Genomic DNA, 22,178 nt, shown 5'->3' on the forward strand with positions numbered 1-22,178 from the left:
AGACGCTGGCCGAAATCGGAGTCCTTCAACCGGATCAACCGTGAGCTACATCCCGCTGACTCCGTGGAGCTTGAATGTCCAATGTCCAATATCAAACCAACTTCACCGCGGTCCCAAATTCTGTTTTGAGCGCTGGCGGAAAAAATATACCGGAAGCACTGTTGGCTTCTGGGTCTTGTAGTTCTTTTGACTTGCATTATAGTTTTAACCTGACAACAGCCAGCTGTATGTCTCGCTCCGCCTAGCTCCACTCACACACATCTGGGACATCGCTCATTGAAAGTGATTTCCCCAACCAAATTTATGGTCTGGCCAATCAGGACGCAGGGCGGGTGTTTCCTGGATGTGACGTAGTGGAAAAGTTACCGTGAGATTCCAACAACAATGGCGGCTCGCATCGAGGAAGCAAGCGTTAGCATTGATGCTGCTATTTCTTCTGTGTTGTCCAATCTACCTAATATTGTTTCATTAAAAGAACATCAGAGAAAGCTCTGAAGGCTTTTGTTGGTGGAAACCATGTTTTCGCCCTTCTCCCGACCAGATTTGGCAAGTTTTGTTTTCCGGGCCGCGTCCGCGGACGCGCAACGCGGACGCGCCCCGGAGCGGTTAGCGCGAACCATATAAGGAGGCCTATTAGTCCTCAACGCGGTCGGCCCGGGATCGACTCCGACCCGCGGCGCTTTGCCGCCTGTCTTCCCCCCTCTTCCTGTCAGCTCACTGTCAATAAAATGCGTGCCACTAGAGCCGCAAACACATAAAAAAATAAAAAAAAATTTTTTTTCCTGCGTCGGTCTCATCAGCGTCACGGGTTAGCTTCGGTGTGAGTGGTTAAAATAGCACGTCGATAAACATGACAGACAAGTGGCTTATCCAATCATATGCAAGTATTTTTGATAAGGCCCAGCCTTCAGTAAAGGCAATTCCTATCGCGGTGTCCCAGATGTATGTGAGTGGAGCTAGGCGGAGCGACATGCAGCTGACTGTTGTCAGGTTATTATAGTTTAGGTTTCTTGGAAAAAAAAATACAAAATGGCGGCGGTGAACCTACATTTTTGATTCTCCATTTTATTCATTTTTTTGGCATCGATCCTAGTTTATTGTACCTGCTATTGGTTTACTCCCGCTCCCGTTGATATTTAATCCTGTACCGTCCCAAATGCGTGATATTTACTGTTGAGTCCCATCCAGTGTGATTCCCGTGGGAATCACGGACCCGCAGGATTCCCGACAAAATGTCAGCCTCTAGTGTGCAACCGGCAGCAAAACAACTCGTAAGCATTGTTTAGATTTAAAAAATAAACTAACTAACACGCTCTAATTCATCCATTTTGTCACAAGAGTTACCAAAAACAGTACTGTTTTTACTTACCAGCGTGACCCGGATGTAGCGCGGATGTAGTTTGTGACGTCACGCGTGAACTCGTACACACACACACACAGACATATATATATATGTATATATATATATATGTATGTAAATAAAAAAAATCTGCGATTATAAGTGAATAAGCAGTTAACTTTGTGGTGTGCCTTTTTGTAATTAAGGGAAATAACATCAAAAAACGACATACTCTGTTTTATTTTAATTGAGACATTTTGTAAGAATTAAACAGCCGCAAAACGTAGCAGTTAACACCCTGAATGCTTTGATGATAGCTACGAGCTACGAACACTAGCACCACTTTAAATAGAAATAAGGTTACTTGAAATACGACAGGCCCCACAGACAGAACCAAAACAATTCAGAATGAGGGGGGAAACACTTAACTCCTGATTAAAATTAGCAACTACAAATTTTAACAAACCACATGTTTGGTTTGACACACGTCGGGACAACTTCGATCAAGCCAGGCCCTCGTAGCCGATGTTAAACAAATCTTCCAGGCTTACATTTATTCACATCAGTAGCAGATATTACAATACCTAGCCTGAAGCTACATTATGTTACTACCGTGAATGCAATGGTTTATATTATGGGCGAAATACAGCACTGTATTTTAACAAACTTCACAGTCATAACATCTTTATTAAACATATACAAAAACTTACCTCAACGGAAAAGTCTTCAAAGCAATCTTCTAGTTCAAATTTGAGATTATGTGAAAACTCACGATACTCACTCCAAAGGGGTCTTTGAGAGAATAATTAAAATCTTGATGTACGTAAAGTTAGTGACGTCAAGCAACCAATCAGATTAAAATATAAACCAACCAATAGAGTTGCAGACAACGTCACTGCGTATGACGTCGTAGGACGTTTACGTCTCACGCAGTGGTTCACGGTGATACGTGACGTACACAGCGCTGTGGGCCAGAATCTGTAGGACGTCTCCCAAAGAACTTTCATATTAACAGTCAGGGGGCAACTTTCTTGCACTGGGATAATGTGCAACATATATCAGTGATCTCAAAACACCAAGATTCCCACGTTTTCTCCCGCACATTAATAAATTAAATATGATAAAAAAAAAAATGTAAACTGTTTCTCTTCGGTCCAAGAGGTCGCGTGATTCGAATTTGGCTGCTCAGCCAATCACATAGCTGTATTGTCAGCCACGCGACTGTTACCAGATCATCATGGCTACGCCCGTAAAATGTTCGTCAGTAATATATTTCCAGAAAAACAGCCCAATAATAACATTTTCTGGTGCCGGTTTGCAAAGATCTTGATGGCGAGGAAAAAGAAACAGCCCAGTCTATCCATCCTTTTTCTGACAAGCTTAGAGTTGTGTGACATCAACATTTATACCAAACTTACTTTAGTCTGTTCCCACTTGGTCCTTCACTGAAACTTTAACTAAACTTCACATTAAACTACCTTTTACCCTAGAGGGGTCATCTTGTTTGACATGTTACAAAAAGGGCAAATGAATCCATTCACAAAAGTAGAACTGTTTTCTTTAATAGAACAATATAAAAAACTGATAAAATTTACATTTTACAAATTTGAACAAAAATTCTGAACTTAAAGAAAAAAAGCATTAATTATCAGCCGTCCAGTTCAGGTTGTCAACATCGACCTCCGCCACTGTTTGGCAGGCTGCATCAGTTTTTTCTGAAGCATTTTAGCATAAAAAAACAATATAAGAACACATATACCAATTCCAACTGAATATAGTAAAATAAACAAATTCTCAGAACAATCCACACCATGAACAATAAAAATAATAATAAATACTCATACATTGAATATGAAGGAATAACTAGTAGAACCTCACTAGCTTAATGACTTATACAATCATTATTTCACATCTAAATGAGTGAATGAATGTCATTATTTTGTGCAGCTCAATCTTTAATTTCATATATAAATATTTTTGATTTTTTTAATCAAAAGTGAATCTATTTCCTTTTATTCACAATGCATTTGTTAAAATAACAAAAATAATAAACCATCCAAGAACAAAAAATACTTTCTATATAGACTACAAATACTTAATGATATACATGATATCATATCCATTCATTCATCCTTTTTCTGACCCGCTTAATCCCTCATGGGGTCGCACAGGTTGCTGGTGCCTATCTCCAGCGTTCACTGGGCAAGAGGCAGAATTCACTCTGGACAGGTCACCAGTCCATCGCAGGGCAACACAGAGACAGACAGGACAAACAACCGTTCACGCACACACCCATGCCTAAGGACAGTTTAGAGAAGCCAATTAACCTAACAGTCATGTTTTAGGACTGTGGGAGGAAGCCGCACTACCCAGAGAGAACTCACATATACACAGGGAGAACATGCAAACTCCATGCAGAAAGGCCCAGGATTGGATTTGAACCCAGAACCTTCTTTCTGCGAGAAGTGCTACCCTTATTATATCATATGTTAATTAATATTAAAATATAAAACAGAAATAAAACCAATAATCAACATGATATATTACAAATATATACCTACCATCATCATAAAAGGCTTCACAGCTTTCTAAGTTTTCAATTTCTCTGTGAGCAGCAACCAATTTTTCCTTCACTGTGTCTAATTCCTTCTGGAGAAACTTAATTTTGTTCTCCACCGCCCCCAGTTGCCTGCCTCTCTTCTCAACCATTTCCAGAGTTAACTGGAAAGCCCCATGCACACTCTGTTGCACTTCTTCCCGCGAAGCATTTGCATCTGTGCAATGGTACTGTAGGGAAAAAAAATTAACTGTTAAACATATTTTACAATGAAAACTAATACTTAACTGAAAAGCACTATAAATAATAAAACCTGTTGAACAACTAATATGGAGACCATTCCATCACTCTAAATGCTTAATACCACACATGCTTACTTTGTGAACTAGTTTAAAACAGGCCCTTACACTCAGTTTTTGGATGAGTTGTCAGATTTCTTATCTGATTTGGTGTTAAATACTGATAAGGTTATTATAGTGGGTGATTTTAACATCCATGTTGACACTGAATGTGATAACCTTAGTGTAGCCTTTAAAACTATCCTAGATTCAATTGGTTTTGCTCAAAATGTGCATGAACCGACACACTCTCGGCTCCATACTTTAGACCTTGTGCTGACATATGGCATTGATTGTGAAGAATTAACAGTATTCTCTCACAACCCTGTCCTGTCTGATCATTTTTTAATAACATTTGAGTTTAATCTAACTGAGTTCTCCACCCCCAAAAGAGGGTTCCATTATAGTAGATCTTTATCGGATAATGCTGTATCAAAACTTAAAGAGTCTGTCCCCTTTTTAATATCCTCAGTATTGCAGAAATGCCCTGTAGATGGCAGCATTGCTGTTTCTTCCCATTCACAAATCGATACCTTTGCTAACAATCTGACTTCCTCATTGCGTTCTGCATTAGACAATGTAGCTCCCTTGGAAAAGAAGGTGATTATTCACAGGAAGTTGGCTCCTTGGTTTAATTCAGAGCTGCGTTCCTTGAAGCACAATGTTAGGGAATTGGAGAGAAAATGGCGCTCTACACACCAAGAGGAATCCTACTTAATCTGGAGGGACAGACTATTGTTGTATAACAAGACCCTCCGCAGAGTTAGAGCAGCATATTTTTCATCATTAATTGAAGAGAATAAAAATAATCTTAGATTTCTCTTTAGTACAGTTGCCAAACTTACCCAGAGCCACAGCTCTGTTGATCCATCCATTCCCTTAGCTCTTAGTAGTAATGATTTTATGGGATTCTTCATAAATAAAATTGATGCCATTAAAAATAAAATAATTGGCATCCTTCCAAACATGATTACCTCGTCCTCAGTAAGTGAGGCAGCATTGGAGGAATCTTTAGAATCTGCGCAGTGTTTGAACTGTTTAGAAGCAGTAGAGCTTTCTGAGCTATCTAAAATTTTAGTTCATCTAAACCTTCTACCTGTATGTTAGACCCAATCCCAACCAAGTTGTTTAAGGACATATTCCCTTTGATCAGTGGCACTATTTTAGACATGATTAATCTATTCTTAGTAAATGGATATGTACCACAGGTTTTGAAAGTAGCTGTTATTAAACCTTTACTTAAGAAACCTTCTCTTGATCAGGATGAGTTAGTAAACTACAGACCTATATCTAATCTTCTTTTCTTATCTAAAATTCTTGAGAAAGTAGTTGCTAATCAACTTTGTGAACATTTACAAAGTAATGACCTACTTGAGGAGTTTCAGTCAGGCTTCAGAGCTCATCATAGCACTGAAACAGCTCTGGTGAAGGTCACTAATGATATTCTCATGGCCTCAGATAATGGACTTGTGTCTATACTTGTCCTGTTAGATCTCAGTGCTGCGTTTGATACAGTTGATCACAATATTCTCCTACAAAGACTTGAACATACTGTAGGGATTAAGGGGAAAGCATTAGGCTGGTTTAAATCTTATCTGTCAGACAGATTCCAGTTTGTTCATGTTAATAATAAATCTTCCTCAAACTCTAGGGTCACCTGTGGAGTACCACAGGGTTCAGTCCTTGGACCAATTCTCTTTACTATATATATGCTTCCGATTATCAGACAGCATGGGATTAATTTCCACTGTTATGCTGATGATACTCAGCTATATTTATCCATAAATCCTGATGAATCCAATCAGTTACTTCGACTGCAGTCATGTCTTGATGACATCAAAAGCTGGATGACTTTAAATTTCCTGCACTTAAATTCTGACAAGACCGAAGTTGTAATCTTTGGGCCAGAGTCCTCAAAAAATAAACTTCTTAACCAATCACTTAATCTGGGTGGCATTAACCTGGCCTCTGGTAATAAAGTAAAAAATCTTGGTGTTATTTTTGACCAAGACATGTCATTTAAATCCCATATTAAACAGGTTTCCAGAGTTTCCCTTTTTCACCTCCGGAATATCGCCAAAATTAGAAACATTCTGTCCAGGAGTGATGCTGAAAAACTGGTCCATGCATTTGTTACTTCAAGGCTGGACTATTGTAATTCTTTACTATCAGGAAGTCCACAAAATGCAGTTCAAAGCCTTCAGCTGATCCAAAATTCTGCAGTGTCATGGTTTTCAGGTGACGAGCCCACATGCAGATACGATCGGGAGGCAATGCACAGTTTTAAGATGTTTATTTTGGAAACAGGCAGATCTACGGACGGAACTACGGGCGATTCGGCTGGGTCAGAACGTCACGGCTGGAGAGTCTGCAAGAAAGAGGGAGTAAGTAACTCTGAAAGTAGAACCAGGAGAATTGCTAGAAGTTGCGCTGCTTACCATTGGGCTGGGCGGACCTAACCGGGAAGAAGTAGCGTCGGGAGTACTCTATGATTCTACTCTGCTGGAGATAGGCGGCTAGTGGCTGAGGACGGCTGATGTAACTGGCGAGGGATCCTGAGCGAGCCTCGTCGGCAACGGTTGACAGATGGATTGACCAGAGTGAATGCAGAACCTGCAGAAACCGGGAAAGGGGATCTCAGGCCTCGCTGGGTAACATCCAGGAAGTATGAGGGGAGCGCCAGAGCAACATCTGAGCAGACAGTTCTGCTGGTCTGTTTCTTCGGACTAGACGTCAAGACAGGTGAGTGCATCCAAGCACCAAAAATCTGAAGCAAAAACAGAGATCCAAAAATTAGTCAAAGTCAAAGAGCAAAAACTCACAAGCTGGTTTCCGAGGGTGGGACAGAGGCCACGTCGTACCACGACTGGTTAAGGCTCTGGCGTCTTCCATCTGTCAGCGCTCTGCTTAAGAAGCCAGAGGAAGCCGCCTGCAACGAGCTGCAGGTGTGGGCCACGCCTCCTCAGCCAACTAGACACACCTGAGGAGTAGAGTTAGAGTAGAGCAGCACAGAGAACCCTGACATGCAGCAAGAGTTCTGATGAAAATCAACAAGAGGGATCATATTTCTCCAATTTTAGCTTCCCTTCATTGGCTTCCTGTTAAATCAAGAATAGAATTTAAAATTCTTCTTCTAACGTATAAAGCCCTTAATAATCAAACTCCATCATATATCAGAGCTCTGATTACCCCGTATGTTCCTAACAGAGCACTTCGCTCTCAGACTGCAGGTCTGCTGGTGGTTCCTAGAGTCTCTAAAAGTAGAATGGGAGGCAGATCCTTTAGCTATCAGGCTCCTCTCCTGTGGAACCAACTCCCAGTTTTGGTCCGTGAGGCAGACACCCTGTCTACTTTTAAGACTAGGCTTAAAACTTTTCTTTTTGACAAAAATTATAACTAGTGGCTCATGTTACTCTCAGCTACCTTTATAGTTTTACTGCTATAGGCTTAGGCTACTGGAGTATATCAGGATCTAATTTTCTCACTCTATTGAGTTCTACTGTTCTTTAATTATGCTTTATGTGTTGTCATTTCTGCTTTAACTTTCTGTTCTCTCTCTTATCTTCATAGTAGGTACACCTGGTCTGGCGTTCTGTTAACTGTGACATCATCCAGAGAAGACGGATCACCCACTACTACCATCTAATGTAGAACAGATTACTAGATCAATGTGTGCTTCTGTGCTTTTTTGTCTCTCTTGTTGTGTCTCTGTTCTGTCTTCTGTAACTCCCAGTCGGTCAAGGCAGATGACCGTTCATACTGAGCCGGAGGTTTTTCCTTCCCGCTAATGGGTGGTTTTTCTTCCCACTGTCGCTTCATGCTTGCTCAGTATGAGGGATTGCAGCAAAGCCATGTACAATGCAGATGACTCTTCCTGTGGCTCTACGCTTCCCCAGGAGTGAATGCTGCTTGTCGGGACTTTGATGCAATCAGCTGGTTTCCTTATATAGGACATTTTTGACCAATCTGTATAATCTGACCCAATCTGTATAATATGATTGAACTTGACTTTGTAAAGTGCCTTGAGATGACATGTTTCATGATTTGGCGCTATATAAATAAAATTGAATTGAATAGAATTGAATTGATATGGCAAAAAAAATTGGATTTTGTTTTTTAGGCTTAATAAACATCAACATTCTAAGACTACTTACACTGAGCTATATTATACACTGGAGTGCTAATCGCCCGCTGTTAGAACGAGTCGCTTTGAAGTCACCAGCCGCCATATTGGTACTCCCTATTTTCCCCCAGTAACTAGAGAATATGTAAGCTATAGCATCAAATAAAGAGGATTTTCTCATATTCAGGGAGGGCTTAAAACTTTTAACATGTCAAATGCCACATGCTTTTATGTTATGTTCTAAAACTATCAAGTAATGAGAAAGTCATGTGCTGAAATATTTTGCATTTTATTTATTTAAATATATATATATATATATATATATATATATATATATATATATATATATATATATATATATATGTGTGTTTAGAAATATATAAATAACAATATACAAAAACATATATTTACATATATGTATACATGTATATACATATATACATATACACACACTTATATATACATATATATTTAATATGAATAACATGTAAAATATTTCAGCACCTAATTTCCTAGTAGTTGATAGTGTTAGTGCATCCACTGACTGTAGAATTACCTGTGAAACATTTTCCCACAGCAAGAAAACTGCTTGTTCTTACAAACAAATCCTATGGGATTCTGTGAGAGTAGGGAGTAGCAAGATGGCGGCCAGTGACTTCAGTTTTTCGGCAAAATCAGCACTCCAGTGTATTATATAGCTCAGTGAATACTTACTGAACAAGACAACTTGGTTTGTGGTTTATTTGTGGTCTCTTGTTGCCACCTGGTGGACAAGTTTGAGCAAATTCCAATGCTGTAAATGTCAAAATTGAGGTCAAAATCAGACTTTGAGCATAAAATGGCCAACTTCCTGTGATACTTGCACTATGACATTAATTGTAAATTCTGAGCATCTTGTTGAGCTCTACAACTGTCATGTCTCTACGACGAAGTAAGTGAATAGCAAAGGGTCCTTTGAAAATTTCTAGGTGGCGCCGTTGAGGCATTTTTCTTTAGATTTTTGTGACGACCTTAAAATACAACATTTTTAAATAGTCACCATGCATCTGCAAAGTTTGGTGAGTTTTTGAAAATTATAAAGCTTCCAAAAAGGCCCTTCTTTAGGGGGGCAGAATAATAATAATAATAATAACTAGAACTGCAAGCAGTTATTAACGGGTTCCAAGCCCACGCACCGCCCCCTTTGAGCATGTTCCTGGACTTCAGCATTCAACACCCTCATCCAAGCCCACCTACGCCACGCCCCCTTTGAGCATGTTCCTGGACTTCAGCGTTCAACACCCTCATCCCACAGCATCTGGTGGAAAAACTGAAACGTCTGGGCTTCAGCACACCCCTTCACCACTTCCTCACCTCCTGACCACTGTCGGTCCGGGTCTGACAGACCACCTCTGATGTCATCACCCTCAGCACGGGCTCCCCTCGGGGCTGCATCCGGAGCCCCTTGCTGTTTACTCTGATGAGACACGACTGCACCCCCAGGTTCACCCCAATCACATCATGAAGTTCGCAGATGACATAAACTCATCAACAGCTCAGCTGTGGAGGTGGTTAGCAGCACCAAGTTCCTGGGGGTGCACATCACGGTCAACCTCACCTGGTCTGTGAACACCACGTCACTGGTGAAGAGGGCACAGAAGCGCTTGTACTTCCTGCAGAGGATGAGGAGAGCCCACCTGTCCCCGCACATTCTCACAACCTTCTACAGAAGTACCATAGAGAGCATTTTGACCAGCTTTCTCTCTGTGTGGTGTGGAGGCGGCAGCACCTTCCGACTGGTGGAAAACAACGGTTGTCAAGCTTCTGAAGTTTGAGCACGACACCACTCTCATGGGATTTATCTCTGATGGTGACGAGTCCGCCTACAGGTGGGAGGGTGACCATCTGGTGACCTGGTGCAGGGAGAACTTAGAGCTCAACGCTGTAAAAATAGTGGAGATGGTTGTGGACTTCAGGAAGAACTCAGCTCCAGCTACCCCAACACCCTCTGTGACTATATATAATATATTTCAGTCGTCAGTCAAGTCAAATTATGTTGCGAGTTCAGTTGTTTTTTTCTTTTCTTTGTTCAGTGGTTCGTGTTGTTACCACTGGCAAGTTCACGTCAGTAAGAAGAATGGAGTTTGTCAATGGAGGTTCAGTTCTGCTTGGGGCACAGGCTCGCCATGTCCTTTCAGAGAGAATCCATGGAATCTGATCCAGTAGTCTGATCCAGCTTTTTGATCAGCAACAACAAAAAAACCTAGCCTGCACACGACAATATTATTATTGCATTCAGCTAAATAAACTCACTTTATCAATTTTTACAGCATTGTTTTTTCTTCATTCCTCACATTTCCATTGCGATGTTTTACATGCACTTTAAAAAATTTTCCCAACTCAAAACACCGGAATCATCTTTAACCCATGTAAAACAAAAATATAAAATCCTTTTTAATTATCAAACTATGACCTGTAATTTAACAAATTACATCATAGGTTTTTTTAATCCTCTTCCAAGTCTTTGTAAATCATGAGATGAAATACAGTTATCACCTCACCAAAGAGCATGAAATCCTTCTACATCCAATACTCTCCTTCATCATCCATTGTATGGACGAAACCCAGCGCTGAACACAGAGAAATGTCGGACTGGATCAAATACTGCGTGTGTGATGGGTTCAAGTACCTCGCTCAACGTAGGAATTTACACATGTACAGCCTCAAGCTATTTAACTAAGATGTAAACGAGGTTTAAAATGTCTACTGTTTAGTTTGATATTAATGAACAGTCATAATTTTAATTTACATGAAGTATGTTTGAACTAGAAGAATTAACAGTGGGATGTTGATAAACTGACTGTATATTTGTATTGTAGTGCTTAACCATAGATTTACTTCTGAGTCAGTTAGCTTGCAGTTAGTTGACCTCCACGCAGATTTGGCTCTGGAGGAACAGTCTGTTAAGAGTGATCCTATATATATATATATATATATATATATATGCTGGAGATAGGCACCAGCAGCCCCGCAACCCCATGAGGAATTAAGTGGGTCAAAAAATGGATGGATGGATGGATAGATATATATGTGTGTGTGTTTGTAGAGATCCATCCATGATCAAATCCAGTCCTCTGCTTGAATTTTTAAATGTATTCCATACAACGCTGCATTAAAGCATTACTGTAAATATATATATATATATATATATATATATATATATATATATATATATATATATATATATACACATATATATATATATATATATATATATACACACACATATATATATATATATATACACATGGATACATACATATATACATACAAAGTTATTGAAGTGGACTTCTAAGTTTTAATTGAATACCCCTTACTTAGACTATTAATGGTAAGAGTTGTTGTAGTTGCAAAAACAAGCCACAAGATAGAGCCCTTGCTTCATTTTCTGAAAAGCTCTTTACAATAGGTTTTTGTCAAACTAAATAAATATTCCTTTTAAATCAACGGTTTGCTCTAAAATTCTGAAAATATTCATGAATGTCCAAGAGTGTTTTATCTAACCACACGATTTTTTTGATGGTCATTAAAAAAATGGATTCAGAGAAAAAAAATATTAAACATTATAATCTTGTATCATTAATTTTTAAAGTCTTGTAAATTGTTCAAAATCGCCTGGATTTTTACCAAACTGAAAGACATGTTTATTCTGGCTGTGCTTTACAGATAGAGGCTATTTTTATTGGGATTGACCAATATTTGTGGAAAATACATTGATTACTCCATTTTACAAACTTTGAAAAAAACAGAGTGTGGCACTTTCAAACACTGGAATATATGCAGTGAGAGAATTGTTGCACCTTATTCAAGGAATACATCCTGAAAATCTGAGCTTGTTACACCACACAAGTGATTTTAGGTGAATTTTTTAAGTTTTCAAGTTTTTTTCCACACTTTTGGAAATAGGCCCCGCCCACTTGTTTCAATAAATACCATATTTAATACTTTAGTTAAGGGCAATGTCTGGAAGGGAATGAAGAAGGTTTTGTAAAAATCCGATCAGCCATTCTTGCGTAGTAGATTTCTTGTCATCACAGCGCCCCCTAGTGATGGACGATCCTCAAATACGGGTCACATGTGCAAAATCTTATTTGGACAATGGGTTATGAAGGACATGTCAAAATCTGTTATGGTTTTAGAATAATCAGCAATTACATTTAGAGCTAGCTAGCTAACAATCACTTATTTTAGCGTTACTTTTCGAAAAAGTCAAAATTCAAAAATCCGCCATGATAACTTTTTTTATTTGTCCATGACACGCTTATATATGAAGTTTTGCGCGGATTGCACAAAAAGTGTAGGAGGAGTTTAACAAGAAAGGTTTAACCTTTGTAGCCATGTAGCGCGAAAACTAGCTGGGAAACAAAGGTTGTGCCAACTCACTTTATTTTGCAGAATCATCCAATAAACAAAGTGATGTGAAGTTTTTGAGTGAGGGACCAGTAGTTTGGTGGTTATAGGCCAAAACGCATTGTCCTTTGTTATAGCGCCCCCTAGTTGTTGAGAGGTCTGAATTTCTGGGTTTGAGTAGCGGTGCACATTCTGTACTTGGTTACCTGATTCAATAGGTTTGTTACAAATCCGCATGGGCCGCCCAACGCGTTTTAGCGGAGAATAATAATTACCCGTAATAATAATAAATAATTTAAAAACACACGAAAAACAATAGGGTTCTCTGCTCACAGAGCAGACGAACGGCATAGCCGTTCGCCTGCACTGCGGGCTTGGAACCCTAATAATTTAAAAACACACGAAAAACAATAGGGTTCTCTGCTCACAGAGCAGACGAACGGCATAGCCGTTCGCCTGCGCTGCGGGCTTGGAAACCTAAAAAAACTAGAAGTAATGGCAAGAACATTTGTAAAGATCCATAGTTCAGATAATTTACCAGAAACGGGAAAATTTAGGAGAGAGCAGACAAGAAGGATAAATGATTTTATTTTAGAAGGTGAAACAACTCCAGGAAATGTCATGGATGTTTATTTTTCTATGCAAGAAATGAAGAGAGTGATATTTAGATCAGGATTAACAGCACCAGGAAAAGATCATATATGCTATATTATGTTAAAAAAACTTAGGGAAACAAGCTGAAGAAAAACTTCTAGGTTTATTGTCAGGATTCTCTGTGCTGCTCTACTCTAACTCTATTCCACAGGTGTGTCTGGTTGGCTGAGGAGGCGTGGCCCACACCTGCAGCTCGTTGCAGGCGGCTTCCTCTGGCTTCTTAAGCAGAGCGCTGACAGATGGAAGACGCCAGAGCCTTAACCAGTCGTGGTACGACGTGGCCTCTGTCCCTACGCTCGGACACCAGCTTGTGAGTTTTTGCTCTTCGTTTTTTTGACTATTTTTGGATCTCTGTTTGCCTCAGATTTTTGTGCTTGGATGCACTCACCCGTCTTGACGTCTCGTTCCGAAGAAACAGACCAGCAGAACCGCCTGCTCAGATTTTGCTCTGGCGCTCCCCTCATACTTCCTGGATGTTACCCAGCGAGGCCTGAGTTCCCCTCTCCCGGTTCCTGCTGGTTCTGCATTCACTCTGGTCAATCCATCTGTCAACCGTTGCCGACGAGGTTCGCTCAGGATCCCTCGCCAGTTACATCAACCGTCCTCAGCCACCAGCCGCCTAACTCCAGCTGAGTAGAATCATAGAGTATTCCCGACGCTACTTCTTCCCGGTTAGGTCCGCCCGGCTAAATGGTAAGCAGCGCACTTCTAGCAATTCCCCTGGTTCAACTTTCAGAGTTTCTGACTTCCTCTTTCTTACAGACTCGCCAGCCTTGACGTTCTGACCCAGCCGACTCACCCGTAGTCCCGTCCTTAGATCTGCCTGTTTCTTAAAATAAACATCTTAAAACTGTGCTTTGCCTCCCGATCGTATCTGCATGTGGGCTCGTCACCTGAAAACCATGACATTTATATAATAAGATTTGGAAAGAAGGAAGATTACCTTCTAATTAGAAGGTAGCAATTATTGTGCCAATTATTAAACCAGGAAAGGATCCAACAAACCCTTTAAGTTATAGACCAATTGTTCTTACTTCATGTTTAGGAAAGATTATGGAAAGAATGATAACAGAAAGGATTACATATTATGTAGAAAGTAAAAGACTGTTGTCTTCATGTCAAAGTGGATTCAGAAAAGGGAGTACAATGGATCCAGTTGTGTGTTTGGAATCAGATATTAGAAAAGCTCAGATTAATAGGGAAGTAGTAGTAGCAATATTTTTTGATAATGAGAAGGCATATGACATGGTATGGAAGGATGGGTTGCTTATAAAATTATATAAAATGGGCATAACAGGAAGGGCTTATAATTGGATTGAAGATTTTTTGTTTAATAGAGTTATACAGGTACAGATGGGAGTAACAAAATCTGATAAATATAAAATTGATAATGGAACTCCACAGAAAAGTATTATCAGTCTTTTATTATTCTCAATTGTAAGTAATGAACAACTGACAACAGCTTAATCGGTAAGTGTATCTGTCGCTGCTCCTGCAGTTAATTAATGAATTATTTCCACCTGTGGCCACGTCACCTGTCAGCGTGTATTCCCTCTCTGCCAGTAACTTAGCTGATAAACCAAACAGGGATATCCTCATGATTTGCTATTAGCTCAGGCTAATTTAGCATGATGCACTTTTTCTTTTTTTAACAATGTTCGGAATGTGAAACACTGTCCCGCATTTAATGGGTCTGATTTAGAAAAAGTGAAAAAAATTCCACCTGAGCTTTTCTGTAACAAAGAAGGCAGAGCTGCATCGGCTGTCAGTCAATAAGCAGAAGCTCCACTTCAGGAGCAGCTGCTCACCAGGACCGCCGTTAAATAAAATCACAAGGATTTTGATGCATGCAAATTATTAAGGAAACTACGTCAAATAAAAAAAATAAACTGCAGCTACGATATGGACTGGAGAACGGGAGCAGAAATTGTCAAGTCAAGAGGTGAGTGGACTGTGAAGCAGTTTGACAACAGTGTGAAGGAAGAACTTGATGCTGCCGAGATGAAAGTTAACCAGGTGATGATGTGGAAAGTGAAGGAGAGGATGGGAGGCTGTCCAGGATGACGCCAAGGCTCTGAACCTGTAAATGAAGAACATTCATTATTAGGGCTGGGCAACGATTAAAATATTTATTCGCGATTAATCACATAATTTGCCTGATTAATCGCGATTAATCGCATTGTATTTACAAACTCCAAGAATGAATTCAAAAGTAGTCTAAAGAGCACTTTTATTTTAATGTTCTGCTGCCATATGAACAAAAGTGTAACATTTGTAGCACTTATCAGTAACACATATTTAGTGTAAAGCTCAACTTAAACATGTAAAACAAAAAAATAGCAATAATAATAAATTAAAGCTTATTGCCACTGACAGGGAATTCTCTTTATGGGGAAAAAATCTACCAAAAACAGACAATTTCTGAGGTAACCGCAGGGAGCAGCATTACCATTTTATGTTCAATACCAAAGTTTAACTTGGCAGTGGTTACAACTAACTTGTTTCTGTCATATTCGATGCTGGAAGAACTTTAAACTGAAATGCTTGCTAACTCGATATGCTTGCGTTGCTTGCGTTTATTTGACATTGACACGCGTTTTTTTGTTGTTGCTTTCTCGCGTGCATATAGTGAATGGCAGGGAAAAACAGGCAAAAACACATGGATACTTTGAAACGAGAAGTGACTTAACCGACGGCGTCGATGCAGACTCCGCTCCGCTCCGCACAAAACTTGTTCCGTTCACCAACTCATCGCCTCGCCTAAGCAAATTCCTGCGGGAAACACCACCTTCCGCATGTCGGCTTAGTTTTTTTCCGGCCAGCACTTTCTTCCTCTGAATCCGAGGTTTGGCTGACAGCGAGGTTATTGGCGCATTATCGCCACCTACTGTTCTGATTCAAACCCCTACACCGCAGCAACAGACCTTCACAAAATAAAAGCATGTGAGCAACATGCGTTAATGCGCGTTAAAGAAAATATCGCCGTTAATAGTCTAATGAGTTAACGTGAAATTAACGCGTTAACTTGCCCAGCCCTAATATATATATATATATATATATATATATATATATATATAGATAGATAGATAGATATGGGGAACAGTTCATGGTGGGGGTTTGAGGGTCTCTGTTGATGCTATGGGCTGGGGACATGCAGTGCTGGGATGAAATGTCCTTAATGAAGGGAAGAGGAGCCCCGATGATCCCTTCTGCTGTCCCCACCACTCTCCTCATTTTCCACCAGTCGGAGGTGCTGCCACCTCCACACCACACTGAGAGACAGCTGGTCAGAATGCTCTCTATGGTACTTCTGTAGAAGGTTGTGAGAATCTGTGGGGACAGGTGGGCTCTCCTCATCCTCTGCAGGAAGTACAAGCGCTTCTGTGCCCTCTTCACCAGTGACGTGGTGTTCAAAGACCAGGTGAGGTTGACCGTGATGTGCACCCCCAGGAACTTGGTGCTGCTAACCACCTTCATAGCTGAACTGTTGATGAGTTTGTGTCATCTGCAAACTTCATGATGTGATTGGGGTGAACCTGGGGGTGCAGTCGTGTGTCATCAGAGTAAACAGCAAGGGGCTCCAGATGCAGCCCTGAGGGGAGCCTGTGCTGAGGGTGATGACATCAGAGGTGGTCTGTCAGACCCGGACCGACAGTGCTCAGGAGGTGAGGAAGTGGTGAAGGGGTGTGCTGAAGCCCAGATGTTCCAGTTTTTCCACCAGATGCTGTGGGATTGAATGCTCAAGTCCAGGAACATGCTCAAAGGGGGCGGTGCGTGGGCTTGGAACCCGTTAATAACTGCTTGCAGTTCTAGTTTATTAGGGTTCCAAGCCCGCAGCGCAGGCGAACGGCTATGCCGTTCGTCTGCTCTGTGAGCAGAGAACCCTATTGTTTTTCTCGTGTTTAAATTATTTATTATTATTATTATTATTATTACGGGTAATTATTATTCTCCGCTATATCTGCAAAATAAAGGGAATTGGCACACCCTTCGTTTCCCAGCTAGTTTTCGCGCTACATGGCTACAAAGCTTAAACCTTTCTAGTTAAACTCCTCCTACATATTTTGTGCAATCCGCGCAAAACTCCATATATAACCGTGTAATGGACAAATAAAAAAAGTTAACGCGGCGGATTTTTGAATTTTGACTTTTTCGAAAAGTAACGCTAAAATAAGTGATTGTTAGCTAGCTAGCTCGAAATGTAATTGCTGATTATTCTAAAACTATAACAGATTTTGACATGTCCTTCATAACACATAGTCCAAATAAGATTTTGCACATGTGACCCGCGTTTGAGGATCATCCATCACTAGGGGGCGCTGTGATGTCAAGAAATCTACTACGCAAGAATGGCTTATCGGATTTTTACAAAACCTTTTTCATCCCCTTCCAGTAATAGCCCTTAACTAAAGTCTTAAATATGGTAATGATTGAAACAAGTGGGCGGGGCCTATTTCCAAAAGTGTGGAAAAAAACTGGAAAACTTCAAAAATTCACCAAAAATCACTTGTGTGGTGTAACAAGCTTGGCTTTTCAGGATGTATTCCTTGAATAAGGTGTAACAATTCTCTCACTGCATGTATTCCAGTGTTTGAAAGTGCCACACTCTGTTTTTTTCAAAGTTTGTAAAATGGAGAAATCAATGTATTTTCCACAAATATTGGTCAATCCCAATAAAAATGGCCTCTATCTGTAAAGCACAGCCAGAATAACCATGTCTTTCAGTTTGGTAAAAATCCAGGCGATTTTGACCAATTTACAAGATTTAAAAAATTAATGATACAAGATTATAAAGTTTAATATTTTTTTTCTCTGAATCCATATTTTTAATGACCATCAAAAAAATCGTGTGGTTAGATAAAACACTCTTGGACATTCATGAATATTTTCATAATTTTAGAGCAAACCGTTGAATTTTAACACATTTATGAAGTTTGTGATCAATTTACAGCTCTCATCATCGAGAGCTCTGCCATCCAGAACTGTGAACAGGGCGGCCATTATGCCCATATTTGGGCACATCACCGGAAGTGACGTCACATCCTGTGTATTTTCTAAGCGGAGCAGAGACTTGAAATGGGAGGATAGCTTTTAGAGTTTTGAGAAGAACACATAATTTTAAAAATTTAATTGAATATAAAAAAGATCAAGCAGAAGCAAGGAAAGTTATTTAGAAGGCAAAGAAGACAAAATGGAGAGATTTTTGTGATTCAATAGGCAGAACAACTTCTATAGCTGAGGTATGGGGAATGATTAAGAAAATGAAGGGAAATAGATCAGAGAGAACATATCCAGTTCTAAAACATGAAGATGGAACAGCATTAACAAATGAATAAAAAGTAGAAGTAATGGCAAGAGCATTTGCAAAGATCCATAGTTCAGATATGGATCAGACTTATTCGAAAAGTAACGTTATAATATAATATGGATAGACAGATAGATAGACTTAGAGAGAATTAGAAAACTTTATTTGTCATTTTGTATGCACAGAGTGCGTACAGAACGAAATTCTGTTGCACACAGCTTGTAAATTGCAGTAAAATAAATTACAGTATAAGGTGCAGCAGTGATTTGAAGTAAACAATTGAAATGCAAACAAATCAGGAGAAGTCACAGTGTACAGGTGTGTATTTTTAAAAAAAACATTTGTATATGCAGAATTGATTGTGCAGAGGGCAATTTGTGCAAGAATACAGCTTGTAAATTACAGTCAATTTAAATTACAGTATAAGGTGCAGCAGTGATTTAAAAGTAAACAATTGAAGTGTAAACAATGCATGACAAAGTCACAGTGTACAGGTAAGGATTTTTAAAACCATTTGTATGTACTGAATTGATTGTGCAAAGGGCATTTGTGCGAGAATGCATTTAGAAACTGAGAGTTCGACAGCATTTGTAATGCTAGTTGGAGATGCAATGATGCAAAATGAGCAAATATGCGAATGTTGTGCAAAGTTTATGGGTTATAGTTATAGATAGCAGTGACATGCATTCAGGGGAGGCAATCATGGAAAGAAAGAAAATATAGAATAATGATAACAATATATATTGTGATTCACTCAGTCATTTGTAATAATAATTGTTTTTTTAATCTAATTTCCTTATTTTTTTATGATATTCTCTTTAAAATCGAAGACTTTTGGCTATTTTAAACGTAAATCCTTGGTGGTGACACACTAATAGTACCCACCTTGTGTCAAAAGTTAATTTATGACCCTTATGAACTCTATATGACCTTATGATTTATGACACCTGTGACCCCCCTCCTTCCAAAAAATATGATTTATGATTTCCGGACCCCCCCCCCTTCCTTCCTTCCTTCCTGACCCCCTCCCTTTTTTATGAGACCTCTCACCCCTATGTGAACCCCTCCAGACCCCCCTTCCTGACCCCCCACCCTGCACACACTCACACACACACACACACACACACACGCACACACACACACACACATTCCTGCCGCCAGGCCGCACACACACACACACACACACACACATACATTACTTCAAGTATTTATTTGCCTATTTATTTAATTATTCTTTAATGCATATGGGATTGTTCAAGAAATGTGCTTATTGTAGGGTTACTTATTATCAAATGTGTAACTTTAGTTGTATAAACCTTCAGACTTATAGTCTGCATTTGCAGGATAGGAATCTTTGCTCTTCACACTGAGGGCTGTGGTTGATGACAATAAACAGATTATACACATAAATCTGTAGCTCATACAGAACAACGGCAAAGAAAAATGAGACTAAATAAAAAAAAAAGAATGAGACTAAATAAATAAAATTATTGGGTTTCTCTTCAATAGCTTCTCCCTCCTCTATGTAAGTTTGAGCAGGTCTCTCTCTCTCTCTCTCTCGGGCAGTTTGTTAAAGCCTCATTGCGCCTGTTCGAGGCGTCAATGCGTCTGAAGTTTATTCAATCAGATCTGTAAAACCCTGCAGGACACTTCACCGTGTTCTTAGAATCAAACGGTTTCCACCCCACCGCAACCGGGCCAGGTGTTTGCTAGAAACAGCGGTTCTAGCAATAAAATTGAGTCACACAATAGCGTGGCGCCGAGACGCGACTCTGCTGACACCTTTTAGGCATACAGCACCGGATCCTACAATAGGACGAGGTGGGAGAATAGACTGCATCCCGCCGTGCTGCGTATCAATCTGCATATCAGCATACTATGCGCCCAGGAAATAAAATAAGATCAGACTTTTTAGACGCAAGGCGAAACATCCGCCATGGTAAGGATCAAACGGCTTCCGCCGGCCCCTGCTGCGTTTCACCTCTTCAACAAAGCATACAGGCGCCGTTGATCTACAATTCTGGACGCGGCACCCCCCTTAGGAGGCGGGAGGGTTTACCTTTAAAGAACGTTTTAAAAACTATCAGTCTCAATCTAGCCTCAACGCGACGCATAGCTGATTGCTACAACATGTCTCACGAATCTTCAACATACGCAGCGACAGCGGAGATACATCGCGATGGAGTGACTGAATCCCAGGAGTATAACCACATTTTCGCCCGTGAGTAAACGTTTTATTTTTATCTACAACCAATAACTACTTTTTAGCTCTTAGAATGCAAGCTTGCTAGTTCAGTTCTCTGTAGACTGTTTCCGGGTTCCCCTGTGACGCTAACGAAATGACGCAGGGCTTTTTACCGGTGAGACGTTCAGGAGCGCTGGAGTTTACCAAGCTTTCCAACGTTACATAGAGCAATATCTGTTCCATCTGCATTAGTACAATATATTTAAAAATAATATTTTTCAGGGCCTACGCCTCGAGAGTTGGAAGGAATACAATTTACTCAAACAGACTATGGTGAGATATCTTTCAAGTTTATGTTCATTTTATTTAACCCTGACACTATATATGTAACATTTATTTTTATTTTTTTTATTTCCTGTATTTCAGATTTTAACGGTCATGATTATATAGACGAATATCCCAGCTCTTCGAACCGGGTCAATCCTAATGTGTACCACGGAGAATTAGCGGGCATTCAGCCTCAACCGGACAGACAGCGAACGCAACGTCAAAATCGACTGCGCCGCCAGAGGAGACGTGAAACAGGGTTTCACGACGCCTCGGGCTCTGCGCGTCAGAGGACCGAAGAACTCGAAGCTGCATACATAGTAATCAGCCCGCCTGAGTCTCCCGTTCGAAACGTTGTGAATTCACCGGATCGAACCGTCCAGGACTCACACGCAACGCGTAAGTTAACTATTTTAACTCTGAATCTAACCCTGATTGTACAGTTCCAAAGTATCTCGGTTCGTTTACTGTATTTGCTTATTTACCCGACAGTAACAAACCACCGAGACATTCTCGTTGAAGCAGTGCTTGAAGCCGGAATTCAGCTAGCCGGATTTAACCGGCCGGACGGTAAATGAACTTTTTTTTTTTTTTTTTTTTTTTTCGTGTATGGAATGTTTTTAAAGTATCTCTTTGTATGTTTATGATTCCTTCAGTAACCCAGAATACACCGGCTGAATCTCTGTTAGTTGCAGACGTTCCTCCCCGCACCTCAACCCCTCAGCCAGAAGGTAAATGAATAGCAGTTTGTGACTATTTTATCCAGTATTTATATTTAACTTTATAAATAAAATTTCTTCAGCTGCAGCCCGTGCAGAGGGTCTCACCCCTCAGCGGGCAGTCTCCAGAGCAAGCATACCAGAGCAGACCCCACCACCAGCAGCAGCAGCAGCAGCAGCAACAGCAGAAGCTCCTCACTCTCGCTGTAAGCTAAGCCCTCATCGGGTTATTTTTATTCTGT

General features: G+C 40.2%; 1 long non-coding RNA gene across 1 annotated transcript; it reads left to right on the plus strand.

Moving 5' to 3' along the window:
- Positions 1 to 21,466: 21,466 nt before the first annotated feature.
- Positions 21,467 to 22,110, plus strand: LOC118561155. Its single transcript, XR_004929808.1, has 4 exons — positions 21,467 to 21,616; positions 21,710 to 21,787; positions 21,874 to 21,948; positions 22,020 to 22,110. It is a non-coding gene; the product is annotated as an uncharacterized LOC118561155 (long non-coding RNA).
- The last annotated feature ends 68 nt before the right edge of the window (positions 22,111 to 22,178 follow it).

The sequence above is a fragment of the Fundulus heteroclitus genome, unplaced genomic scaffold (genome assembly GCF_011125445.2).
Source record: "Fundulus heteroclitus isolate FHET01 unplaced genomic scaffold, MU-UCD_Fhet_4.1 scaffold_57, whole genome shotgun sequence".
Lineage (NCBI taxonomy): Eukaryota > Metazoa > Chordata > Actinopteri > Cyprinodontiformes > Fundulidae > Fundulus > Fundulus heteroclitus.